Genomic DNA, 20794 nt, shown 5'->3' on the forward strand with positions numbered 1-20794 from the left:
TACAGTGGATATTTCCTAGGTACCTAGCTAGGGAAACCAGTGGCTGATCAAGCGTCCAATGGGCAGACACACTCTTCATAGTCTCTTCCCTAACCCCATGACCGCTCTGCCCTCACAAACACGTGCACATGCGATAAGGAATCCTGGTGCCTTGAGGTCCTGGAATGCTGTTTCCGACAGGTTGACCAGGTGCATAAGGTCGTTGGCTTTGCAGGCGGTGATCCCCTCCGTGGGAAAGGCGTCCTGACGGCTCCGGGAATTCCGGAGGGTAAGATAAATCAGCCGTGTCCGCCCTCGCTTTGTCTGGCCGCGCAGGTGCAAGCGAGCGAGGCGGGTCCGGCGTCTTTGTTCGGGTCTTTCTGCCGGTCCATGTGAGGGCGCAGTTCGGGAGAAACGCCGCATTCCATACTCCTGACGAAGGGATGAGAGGCCTTTCGTCACAGCTCACCATCGCCAGGGCCGTTCCTAATCCTCTTCTCAGGACGACAGCACCTTTGGTCAAACATAGTTCGATGGCGCCTGCCGGGCTCGTCTGTTCCCACTGTCGGGGCCTCCGATCACAACAGCATGTTGAATGATGTAACATAAAGCAGAATGACCCTCTATACTTGTGTTTACTGTGCACAAATATGCATTTGCTATTCTAGGAGCTCTCTATTATTGTTGAAGCGTCCTGCATAATGTTCGTGTATAATGTCTACCAGTGTGAAACCACTAACGTGCACGGATGTTCAGTCGTCAAAGATGCGCTGCTACACCGAAGCGTTTGACATGCCAGAGGTGGTTTTTTGGTGTCCCTTACGGTTCTCGATAGCTGCGATGGTGTGGCTCTGCATCACTGAGCTCGCGAGTTAGATTGCAAGTTAGATTTAAGGCGTCAATGGGCATGCGTGCGCTTCGTACCATGAAAACTATGAGACCCCTGAAAAGTTAATCTCCGAAGTCTCCCAATGCATATATCAATAGAAACACAGTAAGGTTTTCAGCTCATCCTTTTTATTTGCAGGGACTGCATAAAACTAATGAGAAAACATTACTGTCTGTACAATCGTCCGATCACAGCACCAATTTACATTCAGCAGTGTTGCAGACGGCAAGTCGTCAGGGAGTCTTGTTTCAGCCCAGCACGAAGCGCACGTTATGCAGCGAGTAAGTGCATGCTACAACATTTTCCTCTCCGTTTCCTTTTCCTCAAGATAAATGTAAAACGCCGTGCTGTGCGAACAACCTAGCTGCCTTTTATTAACCATCGGCGATCGATGGTTGTAGATGCCAACTTCTGTCACTGAAAAGCCATGCGTGGTTGCGTACAATATTTTCTTCTTTACGTGCACCTCCGGCCTTTACGGTGCCGAAAAGAGTGCCTGAACAATAATGTTTGTATTTGCTGAATTCAATTAGGCAAATAAAGCAGCTTTGATATTACTCCTTTACAGTGGAATCCGATGCGCAACCAAGCTTGTGGCTGAATGTTTCTTCTGTCGCATTCTTTTTCTCGGAAAAGAGCAAAACCGCCACTGGACGTTTCGCTGCGGCAACCGCAACGCAGTGACATCCTTCCACTGCTCAGTCACAACTGCACCAACATTCGCTTCTGGTTTTCTGACCAATCAGGTGTGACTGCTGGGGCAGATTATGAGGCTTTTTATTATGACACAAACTTGGAATACGGCCCCAGGAAGTGCACTTCCCTCAACCTTATGTTTTCACTCATAGCTTCTATTATCTCAGAACGTCCAAGGAAATGTACTAATATCTGATGTCAGTGAAAATGCAGTCGCTCGTACCAGTTGCAGCTCACTAAGGCATTCCAATATCTCTGCAGTGTGCCTCACGAGGAATGGATGCTGTTTCCAGAAAGGGCTCTTTGCAGAAATTTAACCGAAGGCTGTTGCCATGTGAACCTTTTCAAAATGATTACCCAGAAAGACGAAGTTTCCTCATGTGTCTGACACAAAAGAAGGATGGAGGCATGAGTCTTTCTGCTTCTTGAACAGCTGTGATACGTTTTTTACGGGTACTGCTTGCCGCAGTTTCAGTATCCTCCTACAAACATATTGTAAAAAATTGTTATATTGGAGAAATATCTCGCTAGCAAACATTTTGACAGTAATGGAGAAGCAAAAAAGACCCATATCCTACGCCTTTTTTTGTGACACTAAAGGAAGGCTCGCCTTTTATGGTCATCGATTACGAAGAGGTCCATGAGGCAACAAACTTTGAGAGAATTTCTGCAAGGGCTCCGTGCTATGAAGTTGAAGCCTAACAATTTCTGATTAGGTGCCCTGTAGATATATCACAACACCTCAGTGAGCTGTTGCCGGGCCCTGTGAGTGCACTGTCATTTGACATCAAGGGTATGTACTTTTCCTCGCTACATGCAGTAATGATGTATATGTCAAGCGAAAGCATAAAAAACTTCTAATAAATGCAACACGGACAATTGAGCTAGTCGGTACTTCTTTGCAAACTTTCAAAAGCGCTGCAACAGGGGACACAAAGAGAAAGACACGAAGGCGCTTGTCCTTCGTGTCTTTCTCTTAGTGTCCCCTGTCGCAGCGCTTTCAAAGGTTATCTAAGTGCACTTCCAGATTTCTTGCAAAGAAAAGAACAAGTCTGGCCATGCTTAGCCGTTGCCTTTGCTTCTAGCTCGAGTTCTACAGTGAGTACTACGTAATGACAGAAGGTGTCTGCATCAACTCATGTTAAACACCCAACCTGTACGACCGTCTTGCATTACATGACAGGCAACTTTATAACACCCTTCAGGCACAGAGTGTCATCAGGGTCAGTATGTTCTGTTAGCTTCCTGCTCCCGTAATTCCTGCTGTGTTTTCTACTATTAAAATATTTATTACCGTCATTCTCCACTTCATGAAGCCTGAATGTGCTACACTGGGCAGCTCCACGCGTCGTGCAGTAACCTGGCCATTTTTTTCATTCATCGGAGGCACTCAGCTCGAAAGCATTGCTTACTATATTCAGTAGATAAGTGTACATGTGAGACACATCATTAATAACCAATTCTCACAGCGGTATCTCATGCAATATCTAAATGCTACTCACATTTTGCTTAAATTTTTAAGATACACCCTTAGATTAAAACATAATTTGCCTACATAAGCAGAAGCACAGCATCAAGGTACTCACCAATTGCCTGAAGAACTGTGCACAAGTTCTCGTGCCATCATGAACAGAGCACACTACCCACGTCTTCATCATGCCATGCCACTCCAGCACTTTGGTAGCAATTTTCCTCTAAAAAAAGAGTAGTTTTGTTTACGTTAGACTGGTCATATTTAATTTTACTATACACTACGTACTTATCATTGTACTGCCACAGACAAAACAATACCAATGATCATCACGCTTTGAAAATATTCTTATATGATCAGAAAATTTGGTGTAATTAATATGTTCTTAGAAATTCTGATTGACATAAACGTGACAAAATATTATTTCAGAAAATCTGGCATAACGAAAGACCCTAGCCAGATAACCTGGACAAATACTTTCAGTTGCACAAAATGTACAATCTAGCGGGTTTCACTTTTACGAACGGAATTTCATGCTGCAAACATCTAGGTGAAAAAAATTTCAACCTTCAATCATGTATAAAGGAAATAAAATTCCTCTGGTTTTTTTCACAAGCTTCTGCAAGTGCACAGCTCAGTGAATCTACTCTACAAGTACGTGAATCTATCAGCACGAGACAGGGACGAGAAAGGAAACAGAACAGGCACTGACTCGCAACTGAAGTTTATTGAAGTGAACAGGGAGTATACAGAAAAGCCAAACAACACCACAAACCACACAATCACTCATAAGCTACATCACAACGTAAGTAAAAGATTGCACTGAATATTTCTCTCACTTAGATAGTCCAACTCGCTACGTGTTAACGCTATGGATGACAGCACACTCACACATTTTAAACCGAGTCATAAGACGTGTCTAGCCTCAATGAATTTCCGGTTAATTTGCTCTGAACGTATCGCCAATATGCATGTTGACGAAAGGAATGGCTAGCAGCTTTCACATCCCCTTTGCAATATACAGATAAGGTAGAAAAGCTACTAATATCCAAATACCTCTTGTACTCCTGTAGTCTCACATTGATACACCTTCAAGTTCCAACAACATAAACCCAACCACATGATAATGGTATCCAACACACCACATACATTTAGCAAGGCACATATATGTTGCCATGTTTCACTCTACACGTGCTTTTCCCGAATTAAATTAAAAACGTTATTAACAATTTTACACATTCTAGACAACTTATTAGGCGCCGAGAACACCATTTTTTTTTTGTCATAGCTTCTGGCCACATTTTTCAAATTTTGCGACAGTCTATATAGGTACAGTAACACAGTCAGTCTTTTGGCATCTCACTGGCTGGCCCCAGCCTGATTCTGCCAGTCTCTGCGAAGGGGTTTTTCAGTTTTAACATGCTAAAGGAAATAATGGCGCAGCATCAGGTAACAAGGACAGCACGCACACACACAAGTGCCAACCATGAAGCAGATACAGAATCCAAGAGTACGTGCTTGACATTCAGCGTTGATAGTCAAGGAAACGAGGAAACACGGATTTGAACACTCAAGATTGAACGAGCCTGATCCTTGGCTGCCAACGCTGGATGTCAAGCACGCGCTCTTGGATTCTGTATCCGCTCCAAGGTTGGCACTTGTGCATGGGTGTGCTCTCCTGTTGCCCTCGTTACTTGATGCAGTGCCATTCTTACCTTTAGCATGTCTGACCAACTTGCCCAATCTTATAAGCTCAGCTTTTACAATTTATTGAATGCTCCTGCAACAGCATGGTTGGGAAATCATGCTTTCGTTAAGCTTAAAATTTTAACTTGAAAATCAGTTGTCATGCTGTGAAAGCATGGCTTCACCAATACCGAGCCTAGACTTGACAACACAATGCTATCTTTCACTAGCTTAGAATGGTTCGACCAAGTCAAGTAGCTAATAAACACTCCTGGGTGAATATCGCCAGCACAAATGGCATGTGCAGAACATCAAGTTAAGGTTCAGAAACCGCAGCTTTTTTTGTTGGGATATTTTCTCCAAGGTAAACCTAAGACAAAGGCCTTGCTCCTTAAACAACTTCACAATATGTACAGGTCCCACACTATCGCAACCTTTGTAAAAGACCAGAAAATCATAGATGTAGCGAAAGATTTTCTTGGCAATCATTCCATCCACCCTGCTTAAGAGAATATTGCTTAGCACAGGGGCAACCTTCGAATCGATACATTTAGCAGACTTTTGAACCTATGCCGCACAGCCATACTCCACAAACATGCTCTTAACTTCAAATAAAAAATATTAGACACCCGTTCCTAAAGACAAGCTTATTGTTGTCCTCCGATATACACATTCATAAGCTTTCACAAGGTCTTCATACGGGATAGAGTAAAACAGTTCTACACCGACACTAATCGCAAGACAATCCGCTGGATTCTCATTCTTAAGATACTCAACCACACTGCGAATTAAGTACATGAAATGGATCTTCAAGACGCGAAATAGACAGATGCTTTTGCTAATAAGCGGAAACAACTTTGCATGAACCCTTTTCTGAAATTTTTCTGAAGAGCATGTTATTGTATAGCATTTATTTGAAGAGCATATCTGTAGAGTATCGCAGTGCGGCACGTGTTCTAAAATCTGCTATATGTAGTGGTTGGAATGTTGGCCTTGTGCTAAGCGATATGTTCTTAAGCAAGGTGGATAGAATATTCGTCAAGAACTTGCATATTCACCTAGGAGTGTTAAGTTGCTACTTGGCTACAGGTCGAGCATTCCAAGCTAGTGAAAGATAGCATTGCACTTTCTAGCCTGGGCTCAGAATTGATTAAGTTATCCTTTCACAGCATGACAACAAGTTTCCAAGAGCAGAATTTAAAGTTAATGAACGCAGGATTTCCCAACCATGTTACTGCAAGAGCATATGATAAATTGTTAAAAAGCTGAAACAATTTTGCAATGACCGGCACAATCAGGCTGGGCCCAGCCAGCGAGATGCCAAAAGACCGGTTGTGTTACCTGTGTACATAGATTGTCGCACAATTTGAAAAATGTGGCGAGGACGTACAATGTAAAAGTGGCTTTCACCGCCCCGATTATGTTGTCTAAAATATGTAAAATTTTAAGAATAATTCAGTCAATGTGGCTAAATAAAAGTACACGTGTAGAGTGAAATGTATATGTACCTTGTAAAATGAATGTGGTATCATACTATCATCTTGTGGTCAGGTTTACGTAGGTGAAACTGGAAGGTGTATGAATGTAAGACTACAGGAGCACAAGAGGGTAGGGGCTAACTTGCCTGTACATTGTAAGGGATGTGAAGGCTGCTACCCTTTCCTTTTGGCAACACACATTTTGGAAGTAAATTTGGAGAGATAAAATGGGAGATTATCAAGGCTAGACACATCTTATGACTCCATGACGAATGTGTGAGTGTGTTGTCTATCGTGTAAACATGCAATTGAGTTGGACTATCTCAATCAGGAAAATGTTGAGGGCGATTTTTGACTCATGTAGTCCTGTATGCTTATCTGTAACTGTGTGGTTTTGTGGTGTTGCTTGGCTTTATATATATTCTGTGTTCACATCAATAAACTTAAGTCGTGGGTCAATGCCTGTCTTGTCTCCTTTCTCGTCCCTGTCTTTCGCACTGGTAGATTCACCGCGATGACTCACATCTGCAGAAATCCAAGACATGACATTTTCCTCTTCACACTCGAGGTTCAGCGCATAATACAGCAAAGGCTTGCCAATTCCAAGAAAAGTTCATGGCTCCATTTAACACTGCATCCTGCTTACAAGACACAGAGCAGCATTCATTGTAGATTCTACCTCCGACACAGAAAGCAATGTTTCAGTCTGAGTGAACTAAACTAGGAAAGAAGCACAAAATATATATAGCAAAATAACTGAACTGAAAGAAATAGAGGGTAGTGTAATTGTGAACACACTGATATATTGCATGCAAGATATATGCATGATATATTGTGATATTTAACACTGCTACCATTGCCTTAGCCAACTACTTCATAAATAACAAAAATTCAGTATCACAAAAATACTGATACAGTACTATTAGTGTTAATAGTAGCAGTGCAGGTTCCATGACAAAAAGGGGGCCCCATTGCTCCGTGTCATTCCCACAGCAGGCTTGTGACCAATGGCCAGTGTAAAGGAAAGAGGACGAATGACTGAAAAGAGAAAGAGCCAGGGGGAAGGAAGATAGGTATAGAAGGACTTAAGATATGAGAGGCAAATAAGGTTGTTTAGACAGTAAGCACAAAATAAACATTACCACACAAGTAAAGACACACAGGACAAACCATATATATCATTGTGCAGAGTAGAAAACTTGACGTCATTTAGCCCAAAATATGTTTTCAATATAGTTGTGCGATAAAGTGATTATAATTATTAATAGCATAACTGACCGAGCGAAACCAAAATAGGGATGAACAGGGAAGTCAATATAGAAATTAAAAGAAGAAAATGGACTTTCCAGGGCATACGATGCAGAGAATCAATCACCAATGGTATCATAGGGCAACAGAATGACTTCAATGGATTTTAATGGCAAAAGGGCATCTGTGGCCAAGGAGTGCCCCAGCACAAGTTAATTTCGTCAACTCAATGTGAGATCAGAGACCCATTTCCCAAGCATTTCAATCCAGGTAAGCCGAGCACCAGGCCTGGAAACAGCTTGCACACATTTTATCGCAACAAAATGAATTTCACCCGAAAAAAGTATAGCAGGATCTAGCTGATTATACGCTCCCTAGATAAGATTAGGAGATTTCTTAGGATAGTGTGGCATGCAGCTGGTGCAAGACACAGACACTAAGCTGGAAGAGGCCATTGTCATGAGGTGAATGTAAACTAAGGGATGAGGATAATGAAATTCGCTACACTCCTGCTCGAGCTGTTCAGAATCAGCTCATGTTTCGTGCTTCAAAAAGAGGCAAGTTTGCTTAGTGCGAGAAAAAAAAATATAAGTTCACCGAAGAACTGGTATCTTACGGTATCAGGCTGCAGGTGCAGATGAATTAACCCTGCCTCAGAGAAGAGCTACATAGAGCACAAAGCATTTTAGGCCAATCCTACACTGACAGCTCTTAAATATTTTAAAACTGTTTTTCATTGCACAAACAATTATACCCAGTGTGTGTTGGTCATGTGATTACGTTAGTGAGGCTCTCCTAAACATTATAGCCAGAGCTAAACTACAAGCTGCCTCAACTTAGTTTCTATAGCAACAATGAAGAACTTAATCACAAATGCAGGCTACTCAAGTAGAAGTTTTATTGTTCATGGTGTGCCCTACAAGTTTTTAAGTATACTGAAAAGTAATAGAGTGGAGTGTTTGTGTCACTAAAACTAATCCTCAACAACAAAGAGAACACAAGAAAAATGTAATCACAAATTGCCAAAAACTTAAATGTTTGACAGAACAAAAATGAAAAGAAAACCTTTCCACAACTGGAAGCAAACGAGGTGATACCGAGCACACATTTGAAAATTGTTTCACCCAAATCCCCAGTCTGGTGCTCCAGCACTCATCAGCCAGCATGTCATGAAATGTACCTTATTTCTGGTAGCTGTAAAGAGTATACAGTTGATCCGGCATTTTGATATGTGAACAGTAACCCTCAATGACCACGATGCTGAATGCTTTCAAGAGGCTCTTCTAGTAACAAGACTGCAGTGAAGCACTTAGCAATTATGCTGGCTTAATAATGCAAACCGTTAACCTGAGAGTTTGCTAGCACGCAACTCTGAGATAACTCCTAAAGTGTTGCAATCGAATGCAAAAAAACGGCTGCCTATTTTATAAACAACAGTCAAGAGGCTGCAATGCAATGTCACGACAAAAGTGCTGCAATACAGCAACAGAATGTACTTTAAGCAACACAGCAAAACATGACCTTTTATCCTTATCAGAATTTAAATATGTTTGTTTTCCTTGCTCCCTTGCAAAATTATGTTTAGATCGTGAAAGCGCTCAAAAAGACAAGCATACAGAAAGAGATGGCCACACAGTGCGCTTATTTCCAGTGTCTTTTTGAGCTCGTCCACGATCTAAACATGGTTACCCAACTAGCGTAAACACTGCCGTTATTCCAAAATTAAGCCTTTCAAAAAGTGGGAGCCCCTTTCACCATACAAGGTACACCATAACTAATCCAACACTTTTTTCGTGTTTTCTCTAAGAATAAACACTGCTAGAGGGTTTTGAAATAATACTTGTCTTTTCGACTCTACGAATGTAACACGCAAGTGTTCAATGAAATGACCATCTGCCCATCTTGATCATTGCTCGAAATCAGAGTATAATGCACCATGAAGGGTAGGCTCTGCTTGATTTTTGTTTTCCAAATGTAGCATATACCTGCAACCCTTCTGCTGGCTTGTATGCAGCAGGTTTGTCTAGGTAGGTGAATTGTGGTTTTGCAATAAAGATGAAATGATACTTGGGAAGTGAATGGCTTTCTAAAATGCATTTAACATACATACAGGGGCTTTAACAGCACCTGGTGTAAGCAACATCAGTAGTGGGACCGCAGCAGTGGCCTAGTGGTATCAGCATCTGCCTCGCAAGCGGGAGGTGTGGGGTTCGATCCCCAGTGCCACCGGGTAACCAGCGGTGATAGAGTGGGTACAAGCTTTCCCCTTATCTGGTGCTCGGCTTATTTAGGGTGAAATGCTTGAGAAATGGGTCGTTTAAATGGCCAGTTTAAAACTTGAAATAAACATGCTCCAGTATATACAGAAAATTATTTTTGTGCTCTCTCTTACATGACATCAGTCAATCGTATCATAGTGTTGGTAGTACACGAAATGCATGTGCAGAACAGATGCATGCCCTGTTTTTGTTCATACCTTACCTGCTATGTGCTGTCATGGACTGTTATGTGCTGTGAAAGAAACAGTTGGTGAGCAATGTATTGCAGCCTTTTTTCTGGAGGAATTTGAATCATGTGAAGTGCAGCTGAAAGAAATTGTTTCATACATAAGTATATTTCATGCAACACAACAAAAAGTGCACAGCCCCATGATGAGTTGTGGTTTAAACTAATAGCGAGCATTTTACTACTCTAACATATCATGGAGGTCAGTGATGCTGCAGGCACAAAACTAAATATTGTGACGTAACAAGAGCTAATATGAACAATCATGCCTTTAAGAGATATTTTCAATACACATTCTCCTGAATGAACTAAAGTTATCCTTAGGAGCATTCAGAGGAAGACAACTGTGTTAAATGCCATTTGCCAGAATAGGCCTTTTATGAACCAGTTGCAAATGTAAAGAATCTGACTTTAAGACCACGCTATGCATGCTCTAACACAAAAGTAGTTGCATACAAGCAATTTGTATACTATACCCCAAGTTTTATGGTAGGTCTGTATTGCACAATTTTTACGAAAGGTAGTGAAAAGTATCTGCCATAAAACACACCTCTGCTTGCAGAAACCAACAAATAAATACTGGGTTTTTAAGGTGGGAAAGAATTTACAAAGTATGTTCTGAGGTTTTGAACTTCAGGCTAGTTATTTGAAAAATATCAATCCCCAACCTGCAATGATTGAAGTTTCAGGAAATAACATTTCCATTGTAACAACGGAAACGATCTCTTATTTGAGGAACGACTTTTCAAAAGCCTGCGTTTCATGGCTGCTGTCAAGGAGCCCTGATAAACAGAAACCAGTCACGACGCACAACCAAGCCCCCATAGCACTTTTTCAACTATACGCTAATGATGTACCTTTAAAGTAAGTGTTAAGCAATACAAATACAATTCCTTTGATTTCCTTCATGATTTATCACTGGTGTATACATACAAAGATAACCGTACAAGATGTGGAGTGCATGGTAGACAGTAGGCTCATGGTTTCTTGACACTCACAAAGTGAACAAGGGAAGGAAAAATCTCAGGGTGCTTGCTTGCCGACGTTTTGACAAGCCGAATTATTTTTGTCTGGGATCAACATATCCAGAGAAAACTTAGAATCCCTCAAGTACAGGGTTGCCCACTCTTAGTGCAAACATGCGAGCACATGGCTGAACTCTTTGCAGCGCAACTGCGTCTGACATTGCCGCACATCGAAGTGAAGTAACAGATGACACGAAGCACCACATCCAGGTGCATCTCCTCCTGCGCCATTCTGCAGCGACGAGTGGCTGTGTCGCACGCAGTGGACCTCTAAAGAGTGCAGCCATGTGCTCGCATGTTTGCACTAAATGTGGCCAGCGCTGCACATTCCGGAATTGGCGTAATTATTTAAAAAGGCCTTGCACATGGTCACAGGTTTCCCAACCCATAATTTCCCCCTACAATCCTGCTTTTTTTAATTTATTGTTATACTTTAACCTTACGCCCTGCACCTCCTGATGCCACTTCTCCAAAACTTGGCTTCCCCACTCCCCCCCCCCCCCCCTTTTTTTTGCCTTTTCTGCGAACCTGCCCTCATTTTCTCTGTTTCCTTGAAATTATTTTGCCCCCCCCCCCCATGGTATTTTATTCTGCCATGCTGCTTAATTCCTTTATCCTAGTTTTTCAGGTAAAGGCAGCCAGCCATACCAAGCCACCTGTAGCGGCTGGACACAAATCCTTTCAAGCCCACTATCTCCACGCTCAACACCCCGGAATTCCTTTCTACTGAGCTGGCCTTTTCTTTTCACAGTTTTGCAGGTCAGCCGGTTAATCTTCTTTAGCAGCCATCATGCCTGGACTAGGTTCACACTCCCCATCCTAACGCCCTTCCCATATCGCACCCTCATCACACACACCAGGCCTTTCTCCTTGAAGTGAAAACCTTATTTGAACTCCACCAATGATGAACGCTTTTCCAGACAAAGACAAGTCCTCTTGTCGAAACGTCAGCAAGCACCGAGGCTTTTCCCTCCCTTATTCAGTTTGTGAGATACCAGGAATAGGTGTTCAAGCAGCCATACCACACTAATACCCGTCACACGGGCACTGCAAAGGCCTTTGAGAAACAGGTCCTTATATCCAAAGGATTAAGGAGTGCAGCTACATGGCACAAATGTTGCGCCTTTGCCCCTAAGGGCTTTGGAGGCGAAGGCGCTCGTCAAAGACCTTTCGAGCGGAAAGGCGCCTTCGAGAACCTGTGATTGCAGTGCCATCCAACGTCGGAATGTAAAAGCAATAAAAAAATAGATACAGCTAATAATGTTTGAAAATAATTTTTTTAAATATGAAAGGTGTGTCTGGCTTTGGTTTTTGTATGGGTGTTTATGTTATATGTTCAGATTTCAAGACAGTGAAAGTGCAGCAAAATCTAGCAACCTTAGTGGCCAATGCAATACACGTACAAAACCTGCTGCTGCTGATGAGAGTAGCTGTTGCAGTAGATTTAAAGAAGCAATCAGAATTTAAAAAATTGTCTAAGCTCAATGAATGAACAGAATACGGCACTTTAATTTTAAAACACTCACTTCAGCCACCTCGAGCACAGCAGCAGGTACGAAGCCTGAACGACTGTTTCCCCCTTAGGCTGTACCGTGCAGCTGCGTCACTGCTCCTTTAAGCTTTCACTCCTTTGGTGAAAAATGGTGCCTATGCTGGAAAAGCCTTCGAGGAATGCCGTGCGCCAGGGGTATAAAGCACATTTCTATGTGACACGAAAGACTCATTGCCTTTAGTACTGACCACATTCTGAATCATGCTTTGGTGGCTTAGTATATCAAAATACTGGACATGACAAAAACAGCTAGTTAGTGAGGCCTATTATTTGCTAAAGGAAAAATTATAACATTCTCCTAAAATAATGAAAAGAAACCACCAGCATTGACATCAATGTACAATTTGGCTGCAACATACAAGCTGCAACATACAAGCCCTAACATGACAATCTAGTTAAACGTAAATTCCCTTTTCGCACTTAAAAATTGCATGCATTATTTCTAGAAAGCGCGAGAACAGAAGCTCATACATAGTGCCAAAGAAAAGAGTGCCTGACAGTACCACTCATGAGGTGTTTATCGGTAACTGCAATGAGCAACGCTATGTAAATTGCAATCCAGAGTTGCAGAAAATCAGAAGCGCAATTCAATTGAGACCTAGTCTGGGATCTGAGTGGAATGGCCGTCATTACTTTAGCAACAAAATGATACTGTACCAATCATACCTGAAGCAGAATAGCTTTACCCCTTGCAAGTCCAGCACTATGCCCAGTACCAAGGTAGTGCTAAAAGTAGCCTGAATCTTTCAACCAACAGTAAGCACGTGAAGTAAAAGAGGACAAATTTGATGGTTACATTGTTTCACTTCTTAAGGGGCTATAGACACCAAATTTTTCCTTGCGCGTTTTCTTCTTACAAACGATGCGTTAGGAATTCGTATACATGGAGTACCCTGTGGTATTCGTGTATGACCACTAAATCATTTATAATTGAATTTCTTCTGAACGCTGTTTCGGTTTAATCAGTCGAACAATTACTGTGACACGTAGTTGGTGTTTAGGTCACATGGGGCATAAAAAACGGGCTATATAATTGCTGACACCTCAGTTTTCGCCATTCCAGGTACTGGAAGAGGATGGTTTAAATGTCGTAGTGAATTAAAACAACATATTGGCACTTATATTAGTTTTCTAGTGCATCACGCGACCAAAATATCAACCTGATGTCACAGTCGTCCTTCACTTGACGAAATCAAAACAGCATAAGCGAAGAAATTCAATTATAAATTATTTAGCAATTGTATGAAACTACCACACAGTAATCCATGTATTATGTCCAACAAATCATTTGACAGAAAAAAATGCTCAATAAAATTAAGTGTCTATAGTCCTTTCAGCACCCTATGATAAGGCATCAGGTTATCAATCAAATTTTATTTGCCATGCTGTGATACTGGGTCACTTCAGTGATTTTCAATATTCCTGAGAGTTCATGCTTCTTGCTCATTCCATTCACCCGATATTATTTGTACAGTGACCTTTTCTGGCCACTGCCTGTGCACAAACATCAAGGCATCAGTAACGAAGAAAGATGGGTGTTAAAGACTGATTGAGAACATAACGAAAAAGTTTAAAAACCACTAGGTTTTTTTGTTCTCAGAAGGCTACAGAATTCGTTTATGGTTTATGGGTATTTAACATCACAAAGCGACTAAGAATATGAGGGACGCCGTAGGGAAGGGCTCCAGAAATTTCGACCACCTGGGGCTCTTTAACTTGCACTGACATCTCACAGTACAAGGGCCTCTAGAATTTCGCCTCTATTGAAATTCGACCACTGCAGCTGGGATTGAGCCCAAGTCTTTTGGGTCAGCAGCCAAGTGCCATAACCACTAAGCCATCGCAGAAGCTCTACAGAATTCCTTCATGCTGAGATGAATGCTCGAAATATCATCATGAAGAGTATCATGTGCGGCCACAGAAAAAAAATCACTATTTTTCATTTTTTCTATCAAAAGAACAGGCAGTTATAGTCAATGCTGCTTAAACTAGCTATAGCTTAAAGTTTTATGAGTAACTGAAAGGGAGGAAGTTATTCTAGCTCCCTTGTCCCTGGCATTAGAATGACTGGTGGCTTCACTCTAAACTGTGATCAGCCCTCAAAGCACTTCCATGTCAAAGTACTAAGAAGTAACTCACAGCATCCAGGACGATGTGGCACTTGTTTGCCATTAATCTATCCCCTGACACTTCGCGGTACCTGAACACATTAAATATCAATCAATATCTGCATCATGAAAGAAAGCATGATAACTAAGTGGATAAGATGAAGATGTTTGTCCGGATAAGGTGGCCACAGCTGGCACAGGACATGATTAACTGGAGAGGTATGGGAGAGGCCTTTGTCCTGCAGTGAAAGTAGCCAGGCCGCTGTTGCTGATGATGACAAACACTGTAGTCTTGGTCTGGGGCGGCCGAGGGAAAGGAGCCATGACTCAGTGGCTTGAAAACGAGGTAAGAGGATTCACTGGACAAAGAATAGGAATTTATAGACTGAATGACTATTATGTGTCTTACGAGTGCATGTACTTGAGAGGTGATAGCAGCTGTGGACACATGTCCATCGCAGTTTTGAGTCTGCGAGATAACACATAGGGTAAGGTATTCCCTGTTTTGCTGCCGAAGGCAAAAACGTCAGCGAGTGGAGTTGCCTTGCTGTTCATTGTCAATATCTACTGCTCAAGGTAAAGGAAACTAGGGTATAAAAAATACAGCATTTCATATTACGCTTTGGCCAAATGCAGTGAGAATGAAACAAGACTAGAGACTTGTCTTATGTTTGCACTCTTTTCCTTGCACCAGAGGAGAAAATATTTGTGTACAGTTGACCTACTGCTTGCCACTGTCCTAGAAGAAATGAATCCAGGTCTCAGAAAATCTACCGAGAGAATACTGATGCTGCATGTACATTTCTCTGAACTGTTCTGAAATATGCGGAAGTTACAAATTTTTTTTACTACCTGATTACATACTGTAATCTTTGCAAGGAATATGAGGTTAATGGACTGTGAAAAAAAGTAAGGAATGGTACCTTTGGTACTCGGCACTTGGACTAACAGCAGACCCACTGGGCGTCCCCAGGGGCTCTGCTTCCAGGCGCCCCTAGCAACAGTAGCCCATTGTCCAGATCCAAAGGAACCATGCAAATGATTGCCGAAAAGCTAAGTTTAGGCAGCAGATGCATGAACACAACAGTTTGCCAACGTTGTTTCAGTGAGATGGTTTCAAATCTGTAGACAATATCTGGTAGTAAACAAATTATCAAAGGACCATCTCGTGCGCAGAATCATCTCAAAACACATTCGACACGCAGTACCAACATGGCCAGTTTGTGCTTAATTGAATCCAAACGTTTACGCTGATCGACCAATGTTACTTCAAATAGAGAAAGAAAGCGCATGCACGTTGTACTGATGTTATCGTGCACATTACATCCGACGAGACGCCGAGTTACAAAACAAACAAAAAACCGCTTTCAAAATTTGAGAAAGGCTGACATTCTCACAAGTTCGCCAAACCGGAGACGTTGCCGAGTGGCTGCCGCCAATGTCACTCGCAATGCACAGAAACAATAAAAATGCAGTGCCGCTGACTTTCGTTGAGCAAAATTCAGTCGATTAAACTTACAATTATTCGCCTCTGCAAGCATGTCAACAAGTTAAGCGCGCATCCACGCTATTTGCATTTTACAGAGTGGCACGGGAAATTCATAGTGCCATTCGCGTATTCGCGTTTATGCTCACGTCACCCACGTCGAAAAGGCGCACAACGGCAAAAACATATAAGATGTATTTAATGTTACGGTAGCTTTTTTAGCTGACACCCTGAATGATTTGATATATTAAGTTTTTTTTTTCTTTTCGTTGCATGAACGTTATTACCACCAGCTGCAGCGCAGCTTGGCCATGACTAGCCTGGCGAAGTCGAAGCGCTAGCCAAGCCCGAAGTCGGAACCATGTGCGTAGTTAGCGCAGTGTGGAAATGAACGAACAGGTGCTCTGGAATGGTTTTTGTTCTTCTGTGTTCGCTGCGTGCGTCTTGCGTGTTGTATGTCGTTAGTGTGTGTGTTTGTGTGGCCCGAACGCTGCATTGGAGTGTACAACCGCTTGCTGTCCCATACAGCATCGGTGCGTAGTAAAACGATCATGCAGAATGTGCGTTACAATGCCAGTGGCCCTGCACGAAAGAGGAGACTTGAAGCCGACGGAAAAGCTGCTCTCCCTCGTAGGACTGCAAGAATCTGACGAGTAACAGTCGACGCGCGTTTCGGTGGATGATTCCGTTTATCACGCCAAAGTATTCAGCACTGATGAGCTGCTGCTGCATCATGATAAGCACCTGTGCGATGTTTGTTACAAGCTTGTTGGGTGTGAACGTTGCCATGAGTGGTATTCGTCGAGCAGCGGCCCACAGGGCGTGGCACCAGTGGATACCTGACAACGATTACTGATTGTGCGCGCCCTGGCGCCTCGCATTCAACCGCATGCTGTGGCGTTAATTATATCTGAATGTCACACGTAGTTGAACTATCGCAAATATTACAGCCGCATCGTTTAAACGTACCGTCTGAAGAGCACCCTTTTTCGTTTTTTTTTTAGGGAGGGGTGGGGTGGAATTACCGTCTGCTCAAATTTAATGTCACTATTATTTTGAGCTTATTTTCTAAATTTCTGCCGTGGTGGCACATTCTCACCTCTTGGTTGCACTGTAAGCAATGCATTTATTGGGCAGAAGTTTATTTGCTGTTGTGTTGGCACAAGGTTATTGATTGTCGTACTGTGGTGCCATGTTCAAATAAAACACATGATTGTACACTTCCTTGCAGAATGTCTAATGGGGTAATAAATTACTGAGCAGCAAGTATGCACTGTGGTAAATGTGAGGAATGTTACTGAATTACTTCACACTTGGCCTGTTCTGTTGTGGTTACGTATGCCTTGGGGGGGGGGGGGGGGGGGGCGCGTGCTGCTTTCCAGTGTAGGGGCGAGACGCATGTCAAGCTCCACTTAACAGCTTTTTTCCCTCCACTCTCTTCTGGTCAACATGGTAAAATAAACTGAACATAATGCGTGCTTGCTCAGAGCTGGCTTAAGACTACATTTCACTTATTTACTCTCAGGGCCGATCGGCATCAAACTGAGGAGTGGGTTACTAAAATAAATACATGTGTACGCTGATTAATTAAGATGATTATACGCAGCTGACTTGAAGGCATCGGATGCAGAGATGGACACGATGAAAGCAGAGATGTCACAGTTGGAAACGTAGAAAAGTAGAGATCTGCATGAGTTTGTACACGACTTAATGTGAACGCTAGCAAAAAGTTAAGAAGGCGCAGAGGACTGAGGCCAGAGTTAAAACTTCCCTGCAAGCCGAAATGAGCACATGCAAGCAGTTATGTGAACAAAGAACATGGAAAAAGAAACACCTTTTTGGACAGAAGGAAAGCTCTGGCACATTGCTTATTGTGATGTTGCCTAAAAAGTTGATGTCTAGTGGTTCCCCTTCTTATCTCGTCCTTCCACACCCAGCAACTAAAATGCCATCAAAAAGGAGCATCTCCAGTCACTAATTGCATGGGAGGTACACTTCTCCAGATGTCAGAGGCTTGGTGCCTCATCCTACAGACTATCTAGTTTGGCAGATGTAAACTTTACCACATGCAGGAGGCATGTGGTACCCTTGTAGGGGGAGTATTTCATAAATGTTACAGCATATTGTACAGTGCTGGCATGTTTCATTATTTACATCGCAGTAATATGCTAGCACTGGCTAGAAAGTTTGTAAGTGAACAGAAAAAAATGTTCATGCTATATCTGAGCCATATTCTTAGTACCTTATACAATGTAGCGAAAATAAGGAATTCCTCATTTTTTTGTCAGCTTTTTCTTTTTGAGCATTGATCTTTTGCAAGTTAGCAAGGTTCTACAGTCTTCTATGCCTATTGGCTGGCCCACTTGTTTGTCAAAGCTGCCAAGTACACAATGGGTCGTGTCAGTGCAAGCTAAGTAAAAGATGGATAGAAAATTCATACTTTCAGAGTATTTCCAGAAAAAACAGCTTTTATTTCCTACTCAGGATGGAAGAACAGCATTGATGGTGCACATCCTCCTTGTCACTGCAGCAATTATGGCTGCTCGCTGCTTTTTGGCAGTGTTTCATTTATCTGCAGGAAGAGCAGGCATGAATTCGTGGCAATATGTACCTACTAAATTAAACATTGCAGTGAACAATATTTTGTGCCTGTGCTTTTATTTTCCATGAAGGAGTTAGCGGTATTGATTAGTGGTTGTGTAGCAAAGATGCAACTGCTACATTGCACTGCATTCACAGATTTGTTTGCCCGTGTTTTTTGTCTTCTCAGTGGTTCGTTTCCTTACCAAATGGCAGATGGAAATTCGGCCTTCAAATTGTGTACTTTCATCATGTTTGCAATGTACTTTCAGCTGGTGTTCAATTTCACTTTGGAGAAGTTGTGTAACCATTGTCTGTGTCTAAATGTTTTCTAACAGTTGACCTCATTATGCAGCATTTCTCACAGAATGCAAATGTTGCCATAAAATTTTTATAAACATAACTCTGTGATGTGGCTAGCAACATAGCAAAAACATTTATCATGTCAACTTTTAACATTATAACAAATTAAGGCCTTTGTTATTTAACGTTGCTCACAATTTTTACCAATCACTCAACCTTGAAGCAACATAATGCGTTATCACCCTTACTCGGATCTTCAACTTTGCACATGGTGTTAATCACATTAGACATGCTCATAGATTCCAAGACAAGGCAAGCGTAGCATGGGGCAGCAGAAGGTCAGGTGGGTGGATGAGATCAGGAAGTTTGCAGGCATAGGGTGGGTGCAGCTTACAAAGGTCTGGGTTAATTGGAGAGACATGGAAGAGGCGTTTGCAGTACAGTGGGTGCTGTCAGACTGATGAGGAGGAGAAGGAACAAACGTCGGAGCGATGCAGTCGTCGCTGTCGCTACCCAACCACTGGCTAACGTCGATAATTATACCCGTGTTTTTTTAGTTCGAATATGATTTTTAGGACAAATAGCTTTAGACAAACAGAATGAAACCTCGGAGTGGGGGCGGTTGTCAAATTTAGAAGAAAGCAGTAGGTGCTACTCGAAGTAATTCCAGCGTAGGCGTTTTAACGAGCCACCGCCTCATTCCTTCACACCACTGGGCTACATTTTACAATGCGTGATTAACATTAATTGGTCTCGGACATACCTAATCAGTGACATGATAACTGTATTGATTATAAAGAGAGGGGATCCATTTATCTCTTCTTACACTAGTCTTGATCAGAAATAAAATTTGTTTTAGTTCCGAACCTTAGGAATAAAGTAAAGACAAGCAACAATGAAGAAGTGGTTCCCACGAGCCACGATACACGCACATTCTATTTACGTTCACACCGTGGCATCTAAACCAAACACAAATAGCCCTGTATGTCTGTCTTCTTACATCGGATCGCATTGCCCATCAAGTCCACGGCTGACTTTTATCACGACCGTGTGATGATTTCTCGAGAATGTATCTGGCATGGGCAGGGCACCTGGGGCGGTATAAGGTGCATGCAAATGCGATGTCCAGAAATAAAGTGACTCTTGTTATGGCAAGCATGCTTTCGGCTGCCTTCAGTACGAAATACACCTGATGTTGCAATATATATATATATATACATATAGAAAAATTAGAGAAAATACTGTATTTTAAATGAACGAAAATTTACAAACAGCGTCAACCTAAGAGCAGGAAGGCAGAAACGAATGCAAACCATGCGGCTTTCTGAAGCTATTGCAGATGCACATTTTCCTGGCTGCGCCCTCAAATCTATGTCTACAGCCACCTCGAGCAGGCGTATCTGCATTCTGCAGTGAAAAGGTCACGAGAAAGTGCTACGTGACGACCTACAACAGATCAGTTGCTGGAAGCTTAAGTGATATTAATGTGAGTCGTTTGAAGAAACCATCACGTTGTTGAACCTTCAAACGTCTATGAGGGACTACATATTAGGCACATTAGTTCGAGTTATTCAAGAAACAAGTAAAGCACCTTTGCGACAGGAACGTGAAGAAAACGCTATCGACTGTGTTGTTCATGTGAAAATTGATCGGGAAGCAAAATGTATCGGAGTAGGACAAATGTTTATTCTCGTGCTAAGCAGCGGCGTCGAAATCTTATCATCGCCCCACCTCACTGGCTTCGTCAAAAGCACTTCATTGGCTTGAGTTGCAGCATCTTCGCATCGA

At 42.3% G+C, this 20794-nt stretch overlaps 1 long non-coding RNA gene across 1 annotated transcript in view; it reads right to left on the reverse strand.

The window, feature by feature from the left end:
- The window catches only part of LOC144106802 (uncharacterized), a 92541-nt gene extending 82214 nt beyond the window's left edge, over positions 1 to 10327 (reverse strand). The window contains exons 1-4 of the long non-coding RNA XR_013309118.1: positions 9929 to 10327; positions 7120 to 7237; positions 6723 to 6878; positions 3151 to 3258 (exon numbers count right to left, since the gene is read on the reverse strand). This is a non-coding gene — a long non-coding RNA (uncharacterized LOC144106802). The remainder of the gene's footprint in view (positions 1 to 3150; positions 3259 to 6722; positions 6879 to 7119; positions 7238 to 9928) is intronic.
- Between the last annotated feature and the right edge of the window lie 10467 nt (positions 10328 to 20794).

The sequence above is a fragment of the Amblyomma americanum genome, chromosome 10, assembly GCF_052857255.1.
Source record: "Amblyomma americanum isolate KBUSLIRL-KWMA chromosome 10, ASM5285725v1, whole genome shotgun sequence".
In the NCBI taxonomy this organism is placed as follows: domain Eukaryota; kingdom Metazoa; phylum Arthropoda; class Arachnida; order Ixodida; family Ixodidae; genus Amblyomma; species Amblyomma americanum.